Here is a 12,970-nt window from a genome sequence, read left to right as displayed (position 1 = left end):
TAGGGACTGGCCGCACTAGATGCACTCTTTCCAAGGTGCAAATCCCGGGAGATGAGAACCTTCCTACCTCAGAGGTCCCCAACCTCTTTCGGTTGATGTTCAATCTTCTCCGTCTGACTCTCCAGGTAACCAAACCTTCCTTCTTGTCCTACCTGCCCTCGTTGGGTGGACGCCGACAGCCCGACTCGTGCTGCTTAAACATAAGGGACTTGCACCAGAACCGTCCTCTGGCAAATGTTAAATCATGCGACCAATTCGATGCAAACGCTTTCATTGGAACGCATGCCTTGTCTGGCAGTTATCGTGACTCCCACTCGAACACTCAATCCTGATTAAAAGGCTGCCTCCTTAGGCCCTAGGCTGCTCTCTGTACTAAGTGTTCACAGGGAGGAGAGGGGGCACAGGGGACAGGACCTGCTCCATCGCCTCTCACTTTCTATGGAGTCCTCTCCCACGCATCGCATTCTGTAGGCCAGTGCACCCCACAGAGGAAGGAAGGGAGAAACAGGTGTGCAAGTGCCCGGCCCATCCTTTACGCCACTTCCGCTGCTCAGGTGGAGGCAAGCTTTCAAAGGCTGCTTTTAATTCATGGGACTTGCTCACTACAACCAAAGTCTGGATTAGGGGCGAAAAATGACTATTTCTTCAAATACAAAAATATTTTTACTTGCCTAAACAAGCACTAGCAAGAAATGAGAGTTATATTGTATTCCATAAAAAATTATTTTACTCCCAACTTCACAAAACATGGAATAAAATACTCTCACCCAAACTTCTCACTTGGAGCCTTGTTTCCACCTGGGCAGCACCAAACCCGATCAGCTTCTGCGGCGTCCCCAAAACTCTTCCCGATAACAGACCCCGCAAGAAAGATCACAATCGCTTCTGTGAACCTCGCAGGTAACCCTGGAAAAGTGCATCCATTCTGTTTTAAGTGCTGTACAAACCGAACATAACCAAGCAAACTAACCAAATACTTTCCAAAGGTAAAGACCCAAAATGCAGAATAAAAAATATACAATGATGAAAAAGACACAAATACAAAATCTAGAAACATCAAACTATTGAATTGCAAAATGCAGAATAGTCAAGAACTAACTGCAGCTAGCGTATCATACGCTGATCTGGGTCCCCCACAATCTCACCCTCGCTCTTGCTCCCCCTGTCTTTCCCTCTCTCTCACTCCCCCTCTATCTGCCTCACTCTCTCTGTCTTTCTCTGTTTCAATCTATGTTTCGCTCTCTCTTTGTGTGGGAGAGTTGTGTTGTCTCTCTTTGTAGGAGAGCCTTGCGTTGTCTCTCTTTGTGCGAGAGAGTGCATTGTCTCTCTTTGTGGGAGAGCGTTGTGTTGTCTCCATTGTGGGAGAGAGTTGCGTTGTCTCTCTTTGTGGGAGAGCGCTGCATTGTCTCTCTTTGTGCGATAGAGTTGCGTTGTCTCTGTTTGTGAGAGAACCTTGCATTGTCTCTCTTTGTGGGAGAGACTTGAGTTGTCTCTCTTTGTGGGGGAGAGTTGCGTTGTCTCTCTTTGTGGGAGAGCCTTGCGTTGTCTCTCTTTGTGGGGGAGAGTTGCGTTGTCTCTCTTTGTGTGAGAGTTGCATTGTCTCTCTTTGTGCGAGAGAGTGCATTGTCTCTCTTTGTGGGAGAGCGTTGTGTTGTCTCTGTTTGTGGGAGAGAGTTGCGTTGTCTCTCTTTGTGGGAGAGCGCTGCATTGTCTCTCTTTGTGCGAGAGAGTTGCATTGTCTGTCTTTGTGAGAGAACCTTGCATTGTCTCTCTTTGTGGGAGACCCTTGAGTTGTCTCTCTTTGTGGGGGAGAGTTGCGTTGTCTCTCTTTGTGGGAGAGCCTTGCGTTGTCTCTCTTTGTGGGAGAGCCTTGCGTTGTCTCTCTTTGTGGGAGAGAGATGCTTTCTCTCTTTGTGGGGGAGCCTTGCATTGTCTCTCTTTGTGGGAGAGAGTTGCGTTGTCTCTCTTTGTGGGAGAGCCTTGCGTTGTCTCTCTTTGTGGGAGAGCCTTGCGTTGTCTCTCTTTGTGGGGGAGAGTTGCGTTGTCTCTCTTTGTGGGAGAGAGTTGCGTTTTCTCTCTTTGTGGGGGAGCCTTGCGTTGTCTCTCTTTGTGGGAGAGAGTTGCGCTGTCTCTCTTTGTGGGAGAGCCTTGCGTTGTCTCTCTTTGTGGGAGAGCCTTGCGTTGTCTCTCTTTGTGGGGGAGAGTTGTGTTGTCTCTCTTTGTGGGAGAGCCTTGCGTTGTCTCTCTTTGTGGGAGAGCTTTGCGTTGTCTCTCTTTGTGGGGGAGAGTTGTGTTGTCTCTCTTTGTGGGAGAGCCTTGCGTTGTCTCTCTTTGTGGGAGAGAGTTATGTTGTCTCTCTTTGTGAGAGAGCGTTGCGTTGTCTCTCTTTGTGGGAGAGCCTTGCGTTGTCTCTCTGTGGGAGAGAGCTGCGTTGTCTCTCTTTGTGGGGGAGAGTTGCGTTTTCCAGTGAGGATTTCCTAGGCACCACTTCTGCCGCTGCTGACAGCAGTGCGACCAGAGAAAAGCCACTCATCATACAAGATAGAGGTGCCATGTTTTATTCTGGCAACAGTAGAATACGACTAGCCGCAGAGGCATCCCCTCAGGTGGGGACAGCCTGGTATTTGGAGACATATGTTGTCCTTGTGTGTGTCCTGCAGGAATGTTACCAACACACTGAGGGCAAAGTGTCTGTATGAGTGACACAAAGGGGGCGTGGATGGACTCTGGGGGGTCCCAGGGCTCTGACAGTCTTTGTAATGGATATGATATGATATGGCATTTATAACGCTCCTAGACACAAGTGTTTCAATGTGCGATTATAGGATCAGGCCTATCAGGTGTGTTTGTTATTTTGTGTTAATTATTAGTGTTGATGTACATTGTAACACATGTGCAGGTTCAGTGGCCAGTACACACAATGGAACATTGCCTCGGGGCCCAAAGAAGAAACAGATCATTGGTTTTAATCTGAGAGGGGCCCATTCCAAGACGGAAGGACATTCTGAGCGGGAGAACTGTGTGGATTCTAAGCACAGAAGCTCCTAACAAAAGAACATTATTTATTTGTGACCAAATAAAGGAATGCAACCAAAGGTCGAGTTCCTTTATAAGGTCATGGAACTCTGAGGTGACTTGCAATATCCTTTTTATGTATGGTAGGGGGTACTTTATTCCTTATAATACAGGGCCACACACTGTCATCCCCTTTAATGCCTGGCCTCTTGCTTAATTTAATCTAAAATCTCCCAGTTGCTGATACATAAAATCAATGTAGAAACTGTTTGGGTTAAAAAAAACAATAATAATAATAAATAACATACAACTTCTAAAGTCTGGCAGAAAACATTTTAGGCAGTTTCATAAAACACACTTAAAAATGTGTTGGTTGTATGCTTCCAAATAAGTATTATGCTCATGGATTTTATTGTTTCATGTGTTAAACTCCCGCAGTGCACAAAATAAATGTACTACCATATACGTTCTTTTTCAGTTCATGTTTCTAAAGTGTCATAGAACGTTTTGTTTGCAATAAAGGGATTTTAAAAGCTGGCCAAGCAGTGGGCATTGTGAGGGTCACAACTGAAGTATAATAACTGACTACGGAGGATTAGTGTTGTCATTTTCTTGTTACAGGTCAGTAGTGATGTCACAACTAGCCTGCAATAACAAATTGACTTACAGGCTATTTATATGGGTATTGAAGGCTGACATGCAGAATAAGAATGTTACAGTTCTGACAGCACGATATCATTTCAAGATAGACGGTTTGGTACAGTCCTAAAGGACAAATAGCACCAATGCAGGTTTCTGGATGCTCAACATAAGTATGACCACAGATTTGTATGTATGACAAATATGTCTGTGATAGAAAGGTTTTATGCTTGAATAACAAAGAACATAATGCATGCTGGGCTTGGTGCTCATTACATTTTTCATGATATTGCACCCTGCTATGGATGGGCCATATATAATCATTTGGACTGCCTCTGGATTTGAGGACAGAACAGCTGAGATATCTGTCGCTCCACTGGGGTGCGAGGGCCGTCATGGTCCATGCTTCCGAAGTCGGGGCAGAGTCAGTATTTAGATGGGAAGTGGGGCGTCTGGGTAAGGACGTGTGTGAGTACAAGGCTGTGCGCATGCCCAGTCCTCAATGCACAGACATCCGTAGAGTATTATACATACATGGGATGTCAGTGGCTGCATGAACATGGGACAGAGGTCTGCCCGCTAGGCACTGTATCCTTGGGGAGGGGTTCGGAGAGGTTAAGGGGGTTACTCAGGGCAATGCCTGGTTTAAAAGAAGTGGTGAGAGGATAAAGCAGTCAAGTAATCGTGTTAGAAATCAGGCGAATTAAGTGCTTAAAATACAGTTACATGACAAGTGGATCTTGCATCTTTCATCCATTGGGTTTCAAATGTGAGGTATTGCACCGATGGTGAGCTGAGCTACAAGCAATTCTACCATTTGCCATTCCATGTTATACATTCAGCAATTTCACAATGCTTGCTTCTAAAATACAGGACTTTTGCATAGAACCATTTTAAAGACAGCAGTGTGATATGGCACTAGGATCTGTCGCCTGAGAAAGCACCCTTCCCAGGGGGTAGGTGCAAGGCGGTTGGTTGATGGGGTGGGACCCGGGCCACTGATTGTTTCCATCTCCTCCTTTTGCCGCCGAAGTTAAGCTCTGCTGCTCCCAATGGACTCTTCTGCACTCTAAAGCATCTCCCAAAGCGGAGCGGAAGCGGATTGTGCCAAGTGGCGGGGGAGGGCCAATTAATCACAGCGACTGGGACGCCGTTTCACAGGTTCACAGCATTGTCGCTCTTTGTACCCAGCCTGCATTTGACATTACTCATCGCCAACCAGCCGCAGAAAGGAACTGTGTAGGTGGCGATGGCCGTCGCGCCCCTGGGCTGCCGCCATTGGCTCCTGCTCCCGGCAGAAGCATGTGCTCGTCCTGGCTGTGCTATTCATCAGGCATAGACAGGGCAGGGCCTGAGCGGGCAAGGCCCACCCACAATCTGTAAAGGCCCACTCAGCAGCACTGTGTGGGCACTCACATGTGGTAAGTCACTGAGGTGGGCCCACTTACCTTAGCTTCAGGCCCCATTTGTTAGGCGCTCCTTGCTACGCCTCATACGGGCGGTAGCGGCCACAGACCTTCACCAGTGTAGGCGCAGCTGGCCTTAGGGTGGTCTATCACAGACTTCATGCAACTTTCAGGACCCCCACGGTGGGAGGTGGGAGATGAAGCCCTGGCCGCCCACTGACACACACAACCTTTCTACGCTTCATGGCCGATGGGAATACCGTCTGTGGTGATTACACTTACTGATTATACCACTACTAAGGTCATAAAGACTGGCTATATTTCGGAAATACGACATGCAGATTATACCAAATACCCAATATCTTGATTCCCTAAAATGATTTTCCATCTGAGTGATAATATTGACATATATTTGTTAACTGGCCTCATGATCTGCTGGGGTGCAACCAGCTTGGCTGGGGGACTTGTGCCAAACATTTCAGGTTTCGGTTTCAGGTCTTCCATTAGATCAGCAAAGTGCATTGTGGGGTGTTAGTAATGGAAAGTACATATCCAGTTTTCGGGATTTCCAATACATCAATCAGTACAGTGTATAGTGGGAAATGTAGTGTTTTATCTTCAGCATGTTAAACAAGACGCAGTTATCGATGATGGGTTACTGAGAGCAATTACCTTCATCTTCCAAACTATTACATCCTCTGCTGACTACAGGCACAAAGACCGTGTGATATAGTTATTTATCCTAGAATTCACTCAATTGGAATATCCCCCACGACTACATTGTCCATAATGCACCCGGCTCAGAGGGAAGGAGTGTGAACCACAGGCAAACAGCCAGTTCTGCAATCCTCCTAGTCCTATCCATAGCCCCACCACCCAACTCTGTCACTGGCTGATGGCTTCAGAATAGTTGACACATCCAGAGAAGTTAGGAGGGGGGGCGGGGCACCCACTCATTGTTGAGGGTAATAGTTGACATCCTCCTTGTCCTTTCCCACCTGGTCACACACACCCCTTCATGGAAGGGCACACGCTGAACAACCAATGATAACCCCTTCTGTTGGCACCATGCCACTCTTGCTACCATGCCATACCCATTGTTAATCGCTCTTTCTTTTTTCTTCTAATTTAATAACTTCAGCCAGACCTAAAGAGGAAGGGGAAAGCATTTCTTTTTGTTTCATTTTACTCTTGTCTGCAAATGTTACTCACATGACCTTCTGCAACAACTGCAACAGCTGCAGCAGTTGCCACGCTGCCCACACTGACTGCACCACTTTTTCCTGAGCTAATTGGTGTACATCTGATGTATACATACGTGTGGGAAATGCATTGGAAATGTTTGTGCATTCCCGTGCATTACAAGCTGTATGTTTACCAGTATTTGCCATGACCTTTCTTGCTAGTAATTTACTAGTGCGTTTATATGTAAATTACACACTGGTAAAATGCACTAGTGCACACGAGGTTGACCTTGTATGTAAGAGGTGACTTTTGTACGGATGCAGTTCACATTTAATTTTTGGGGAATCGGCCTGATATCTTTTTTACATATTACTTCGGCAAAAGGTATTTGCACCCCTGAGGCTAATGAATGGTCTGCTTAAATCCGGGGGTGCTCAAACCTTCCTCTCAAATATAAGGGGGTCATCAGGTCTAAAGCTCTGTGGCCACCAGAAATGTGCATGCAGCTAGGTGGGCGACCCAAATTCCCACCCCCAGCCCAATTTCCGGCAGAGAACTACACCCGCCTCAACCCGAAACCCTGGGAGACCCCTGCTTACGTTCCCCCCATTCCGACTCTCACTACCATTCATCCCCTCTGGGAAATTGGGGTGATTCCAAAACCGCAAACCGCACCACGCCACACCCACACTAGGAAGAACACTTTCAATTTTTATCTAGAGGGAATTTAAACAACGTTTTAGGACGATTTATTCTGGAATTTGTTTTTGAAATATGTTTATTTATATGAATTGTGAAATGGTCCATATGAAATTGATTTAGTATGTGTGATTGTATAGTTGGATTAAAAATGTGGTTGTTGCAAAGTTTTTGTGTTAAGGTTTCAATGTTAAACCATATGACACAATAAAAAAAACATTATTTTTTAAATGGCCAGTTTGATTGGGCCATACTCTACTAGACATTTAAAAAATATCTATTTCTCGCGTGGGCGGGCCCGCTCGTGCTGGAAATAGAAAATGTATTTTCTATTTGCTGCGCAATCATGCACGCTTACGCAAGACATACATCTATTATTCTTTCCATTAGTAGCCCAAATGGGCTCGCTCGCTCTGTTATCGAGCAGACAGTGATGTTCTGCAATGCCATTAGCACCGCCAACCTCAGTAGAAACTGCCAAAAACAGAAATATACAATAGTTCCCCATAGAATAGAAAATAGCCAAAGTAACATCACCTCAAGTTAAGACAAGTCATTTTAAACTTATAATGAATTGGTGACCTACCCTCTCCCTTGCTGATGAAATCCTGCTTTCCAGCCCCCACCAGTATTTAGTGTCCCTTGATTATTTTTTACTCGATTAGATCTCTCTACCTCAGATCACATTGCCGCCGGGATCAAGATGGCTTCTCTGGACCCAGATTGTATGGCACACTATTGCTCTATAAATGCCGGAAGTAAACAGCGATAGTACAGAAGTTGTAGGATTGTATCCTTTAAAGGAACTGAAAGCGGAGACAGGGTATTCTAATCCAAGATACGAACCGTCAGCTCATAGCAGTGAAGAAAATTAAGGGAATTAGATGAAGAATCTGAACGAAAGAGAAGACAGCGGAAACGCAATATTGATCGAAATTCAAAAGGAGTTAATGGAACCAAGTCCAGCAATAACATGGGGCATTATAGAGGAGTTTCTCCCGTTACAGGGAGCAATGTCAGGGCCATCCCGAGTAGCCTTAGAAGATCATTTCATCATAGGAAGCATCAAGGATAGAATCGATAAAGACTATCAAGAATGAAGGGACGGTAGTAAATCAGGAAGCTGCGGGAAAGGAGATCACACGTTGGTCTTTCAATCACAAGGTGAAGAGGAAAATCTGTTTAGCCGCTCGAGCATAGACCCTTATCCTTATACAGATTGACCTTAGACAAGGGTGAAGGAGAAGAGAGTCATACTAGTTAAGGACTGGATATGTCAGACGAGGAAAGTGAATCCTTCCATGGTGAAGAAGGAGGAGGTGCATGTGCCTCCGAGGGAAGCCTGCAGGCGGACAAAGAAGTAAGATGGTTTGATCTAGAGCAACCAAAGGATAGAATGCCAGATCCCATGGCATATCCAGAGCGTCCAAAAGGACGATCGTATAGTGAGAAGAGACAATCACTGCCATATGTGAGCAGGTTGAGGTCATTGCGAGGGAGGAGGCGCTAAGGAACAATTGTCCCTACTATCGATTGGCAGACGATGGGACCTGATTGCAGATTAAGGTTTATGCAGTTTCCCTTATTGGAAAATGGAGAAGCAAGACCACAGTATATTCCATGGCCGCAGATGGATAAGGATAATTTAAGGTGTAAACTCCGCAGTTTAATAGTGGGTGCGGGAAAATGGATTTCTGAGTTAGAAACAATGACAGGAGGAAATACCCTGGAAATAGGGGACATTAAGGGTCTCCTAGCGGCTATTCTTGGGGAAAGAGATGATGACATATAGAAGAGAGCAGGTTATTCGGTTGTAACAGCACAGAACACAGTGCACAATGATGCGCCATTCAATAATTGCAGAGCAGATGTTGAGGGCTCTCAGGGTACAGTATCCTGAGATGTCCGACATGAGTGTAATCATGACACGTAAGATGAAATAAGACGAGGATCCTCTTGCTTACATTCAGGACATTCAAGAGGGTTGGACTCTTGAAACGACAGAGCAGTGTGAAAAAACGGTGGCATTATCTTACCACATTTCATGTCAGGGGTTGCCCGAGCAAGTACAGAGGCAAATGAAAAAGCAAGAGGGAATGTAAGCAAAACCATGGGCAGAAATACAGTTGACAATAGTGCATCATATATCGGCTGTTGCAGGAGAAAAACACAAAGAGAGAAGAGGTTAGAAAACTGAAGGAAGCTAAATTATTTCAGAAGAAATTGTCAAAATATGCAATAGAAGGGGCGGTATTGACTAGCGGAGAAGAGTTGGGAGTACAGCAAGCAACGGGTACATTGCAGGTGAATAATCAGCATCCGATGAACCAAGGAGGGAATGGGTTTGTAATGGAAGGTAGAGGTATGGGGTATAGAGGAAGGGGTGGATTCCAAAATAATCAAGGAGGGTTTCAGAACACACCGAATGAGAATCAGAATGCTCAAGGAGCGTTCTACCAAGGGGGACTAATCAGACGGGCTCCTCTTATATGTTGGACATGTCGGACGGCAGGGCACGTTGCATCCATATGCGGAAGCCAAGGCAAAGGGTATGTACACAATGTCCAATTCTCAAGATGGAAGACAACTTATCCTCCAGCATATAGCTCACAAGCTAGGGAAAGGTTTGCCCAAGATCAAACGGTGTATCGGCACTAGCACCGCAAATACAACAGGCACAGCAACCACGGCAAACACAGATGAATCCACTGATAGGGCAATTGCAGCACGCACCTATGCAGATACAGCAGACTGCAAACACAGGACAAGTATTGACATCTTGAATAGGGGTTGCCACTGTGATGGGAGGGAATCCTTTCACGGGCACAGGGGTGTGTATGTATCCACAATAGTACAGCTCACAGGGTGACTTGATGTGTTCAATACTATCAGTGACACCAGACACCCAAGAGGAACCAAGGGTTGATGTGACTATACGAGGCAAATCTTTTTCCTTTTTAGTAGACACTGGGGGTACTCGTCCATGTATACGAGAGGAAACATACCCAACATCGGGAAATGCCTTGAATGCTGAAAGGTTCTCTGGAGTTACGAGTCGAGTTCCTTTTACTAATGAGTTATCAGTCGCTTTAGGAGCGTGTTACGTATCTGTTCCATTGTTGTATTCACGGCAGACACCAGTTAACATTTTGGGAAGAGATTTAATGACGAAGCTTAATATGATGATTTTGTTTACTGACAAAGGGATAGTGTGTTCCACTCCTGGAATACACTGCATGAATTAATATTGGCATTTACAAGACAAATGGCTCTGCGAGGAGTTTCAATGGAGCCCAAGGTTTTTGTTTATGGGGTGAGCATTCTGTTAACATGGCTATCTGGCTTAGTGGGAAAGACTATGAGAATACCTGATTCATTTTTGTTTAGACCACAGATACCCATGGACGAAGAGGGGGGACAGACCATCCCCCTAGAGTTAGATGCAGCCACAGTACAAAGGGAAATGGCAATGCTCGAAGGAACGGATGATGAGAGTAGACATGGAGAACAGTGATAGCTATTGAAGAAGGGTGTGTGTTGACTCACGTCACTGACGATGACATGTCTAGAGATGATATATCGGATGATGAAGTAGTATTCTTCATGAGCATCACATATTGAATTAGAATAGAGAAAAGAGAGATCCCACAGCGCATGGCGATAATGTGGCAGCGGCCAGCATTTTTGGAAGAGGACTTGGAGAAAGTGCCAAGCATCTTATGGACTACTGGCTCTTACGATGTAGGCCTATTCAAGGGGATAGGAGATGTTGAAATAAAGTTGAAACCAGGAGCGATTTTACCTTGAGCAAAACAGTACCCGATGTCTCGAGAGGTGGATGAAGGTATTTTTAAGACTATTTCAGCACAGATGGAACAAGGTATATTGGTATCGTCAAAATCAATGTGCAATACTGCGGTGTACCCTGTGAAGAAATCAAAGGGAGGGTCATGGAGATTTATACAAGACATGAGATCGATTAACTAGATTGTAGAGGCAGATTTTCCTTTAGTTCCTAATCCGACAACGATACTATGCAGTATCCCAGTAGAAGCACGATATTTCACGGTGATCGATTTGAAAAATGTGTTTTTCTCAATCCTGCTGCACAAAGACTCACAAGACTTGACTCCAGGTACGTTCCGCCAGACTCATCTAAAACAGACTAGGCTTCCCCAAGGGTATTGTGAGTCCCCATTGATCTTTGACAGAGTTCTTCAGATGGACCTAGGCAATATTGATTTGAAGAGTTCTGTGATACAGTACGTAGATGATATTTTAATTTGTAGCACCACAGAAGATGAGTGCAGGCAAGACTCGATTAATTTGATGACTATAGGGCTGAGAGAGCTTCCCATCCCAGCAATGCCTGTCCTTGCGTTGTCATGCTGCTCAATGCTCCAGTATGTTTAGCTTTGATACCTTGACAGATGGTATGGTATCAGATGCGCTACTCAAGCTGACATTTGCCTCACCTGCGGATACCATTCCTTTGTTCATTCTACAAGATCTGGCCATGAACTTAGTCCCAATGTTGACTGCGGTGCTCCAATGCTCATGTACCACTGGTTTTATTGCCCCCTCTCTTAAGCATGCTGTTGTGTTGCCCACTTCTCAAGAAGCCACATCTGTACCCCACAGTGGTGGAAAATTATCATCCAATCTCGCTTCTTCCGGCCATGTCCAAAGTGCTGAAATCTATTGTCACCCCTCAGCTCTCTAATTATTTTGAGGCTAACCATTTTCTTCACCCTTTCCAGGTGGGTTTCCGTCCTGAAATGGGCACTGAATCAGTCATGGTCGCACTTCATGATGACATTTCACTGGCGTTAGATCACGGAGAGATGAGTGCTCTCATCCTACTCGATCTCTCCGCAGCCTTTGACACCATTGACCACCAGAGACTGTTGCAAAGCCTGTCTGAAGTGGGGGTCTGAGGAGTAGCCCTGAAATGGTTCTCATCTTTTCTATCCGGTCGCACTCAAGTGGTGTCTCTTCCACCTTTTACCTTACCGCAGGTTGACTGCATGGGTGTTTGACTATAGCTTGTACACAAGACCCCTATTGCAGGTTTTAAAGAAAGTGCAGGAGAACTATGAGAAAGTAGAATGGACTGAGGAAATGGAGGGAGGGTTTGAAGCAATTTGTACAGCTCCTGTTTTAGGAATTCCTAATTATACAGAGGAGTTTTTCTTGTTTCGCAAACAAATGGGACAGTCATTACTGCCGTGCTTACGCAGAGGACCACATTGGGGTATAAGCCCCTAGCATATTACAGAGGGATTCTAGATCCACTTATGATAGGACACTTTCCTTAAGAACAATCATTGGCAGCTGCCACGTTCGCAACTGAGAAATCCACAAGTATTGTAATGGGTTGCTCTATGATGACTTTTGTAGAACATGCTTTGTTTGCCATATTAGAGAAACCCAAGGGTACATTGACATCCCAGAGAGCTTTGGCATACAAAGTGATGATCTCAAACCCAACAATTAAAATTGTCAGATCTTAAATAGTGAACCCTGCCACATTTGTAGCTGAGCCAGTGACAGAGGGAGAGCATATGCATGACTGCGCGAATCATCGAGAGTTTTATGATGATATACCGCGCTTAAAGGAGAACACACTATCAGTATCAGGAGGGGAAGTTCTATTTATTGATAATTCTTCAAAAATTGATCAAACAAGTGAAGAAAGGCTTTATGGCACAGCCGTAGTGAGACACAGAGCAAATGGCGAGTTCAAAGTTGTAGCAAGTGCAAGTCTAACGTCTCACTTTTCGGTGCAAGCGGCAGAATTGATAGCGCTTATTGTCGTGCTCCAGAATCATGCAGGGCAGCAAGTGATGGTGTACAGTGACTCTGCCTATGTGATGTCAACCGTACACACAGGGATAGCACCTTGGAAAAGGAGGGGCTACCTCTGAGCGCATGGAACTCCATTGCAACACGCATCCTTATTGGAGAGGCTTATTAAGACACTACAACTCCCAGTAGCCATAGCAATAGTTAAATGTGCAGCGCAT

The 12,970-nt window shown here is 45.3% G+C and overlaps 1 long non-coding RNA gene across 2 annotated transcripts in view; it reads right to left on the bottom strand.

Annotated features, from left to right (window-relative positions):
* Nucleotides 1–12,970, bottom strand: part of LOC138493380 (uncharacterized) — a 214,897-nt gene that overhangs the window by 139,213 nt on the left and 62,714 nt on the right. Inside the window, exon 1 of one of the 2 annotated variants that reach the window (XR_011276410.1) lies at nucleotides 768–905. The exons of the other annotated variant lie outside the window; for it this stretch is intronic. This is a non-coding gene — a long non-coding RNA (uncharacterized lncRNA). Of the gene's footprint in view, nucleotides 1–767; nucleotides 906–12,970 lie in introns of those variants that run through there. 2 annotated transcript variants of the gene reach the window in all.

Source organism: Ambystoma mexicanum, chromosome 10 (assembly GCF_040938575.1).
Source record: "Ambystoma mexicanum isolate Mex_15411 chromosome 10, UKY_AmexF1_1, whole genome shotgun sequence".
In the NCBI taxonomy this organism is placed as follows: Eukaryota; Metazoa; Chordata; class Amphibia; order Caudata; family Ambystomatidae; genus Ambystoma; species Ambystoma mexicanum.
Note: the sequence above shows the minus strand (reverse complement) of the source record. Positions and strands in the feature narration are given on the sequence as shown.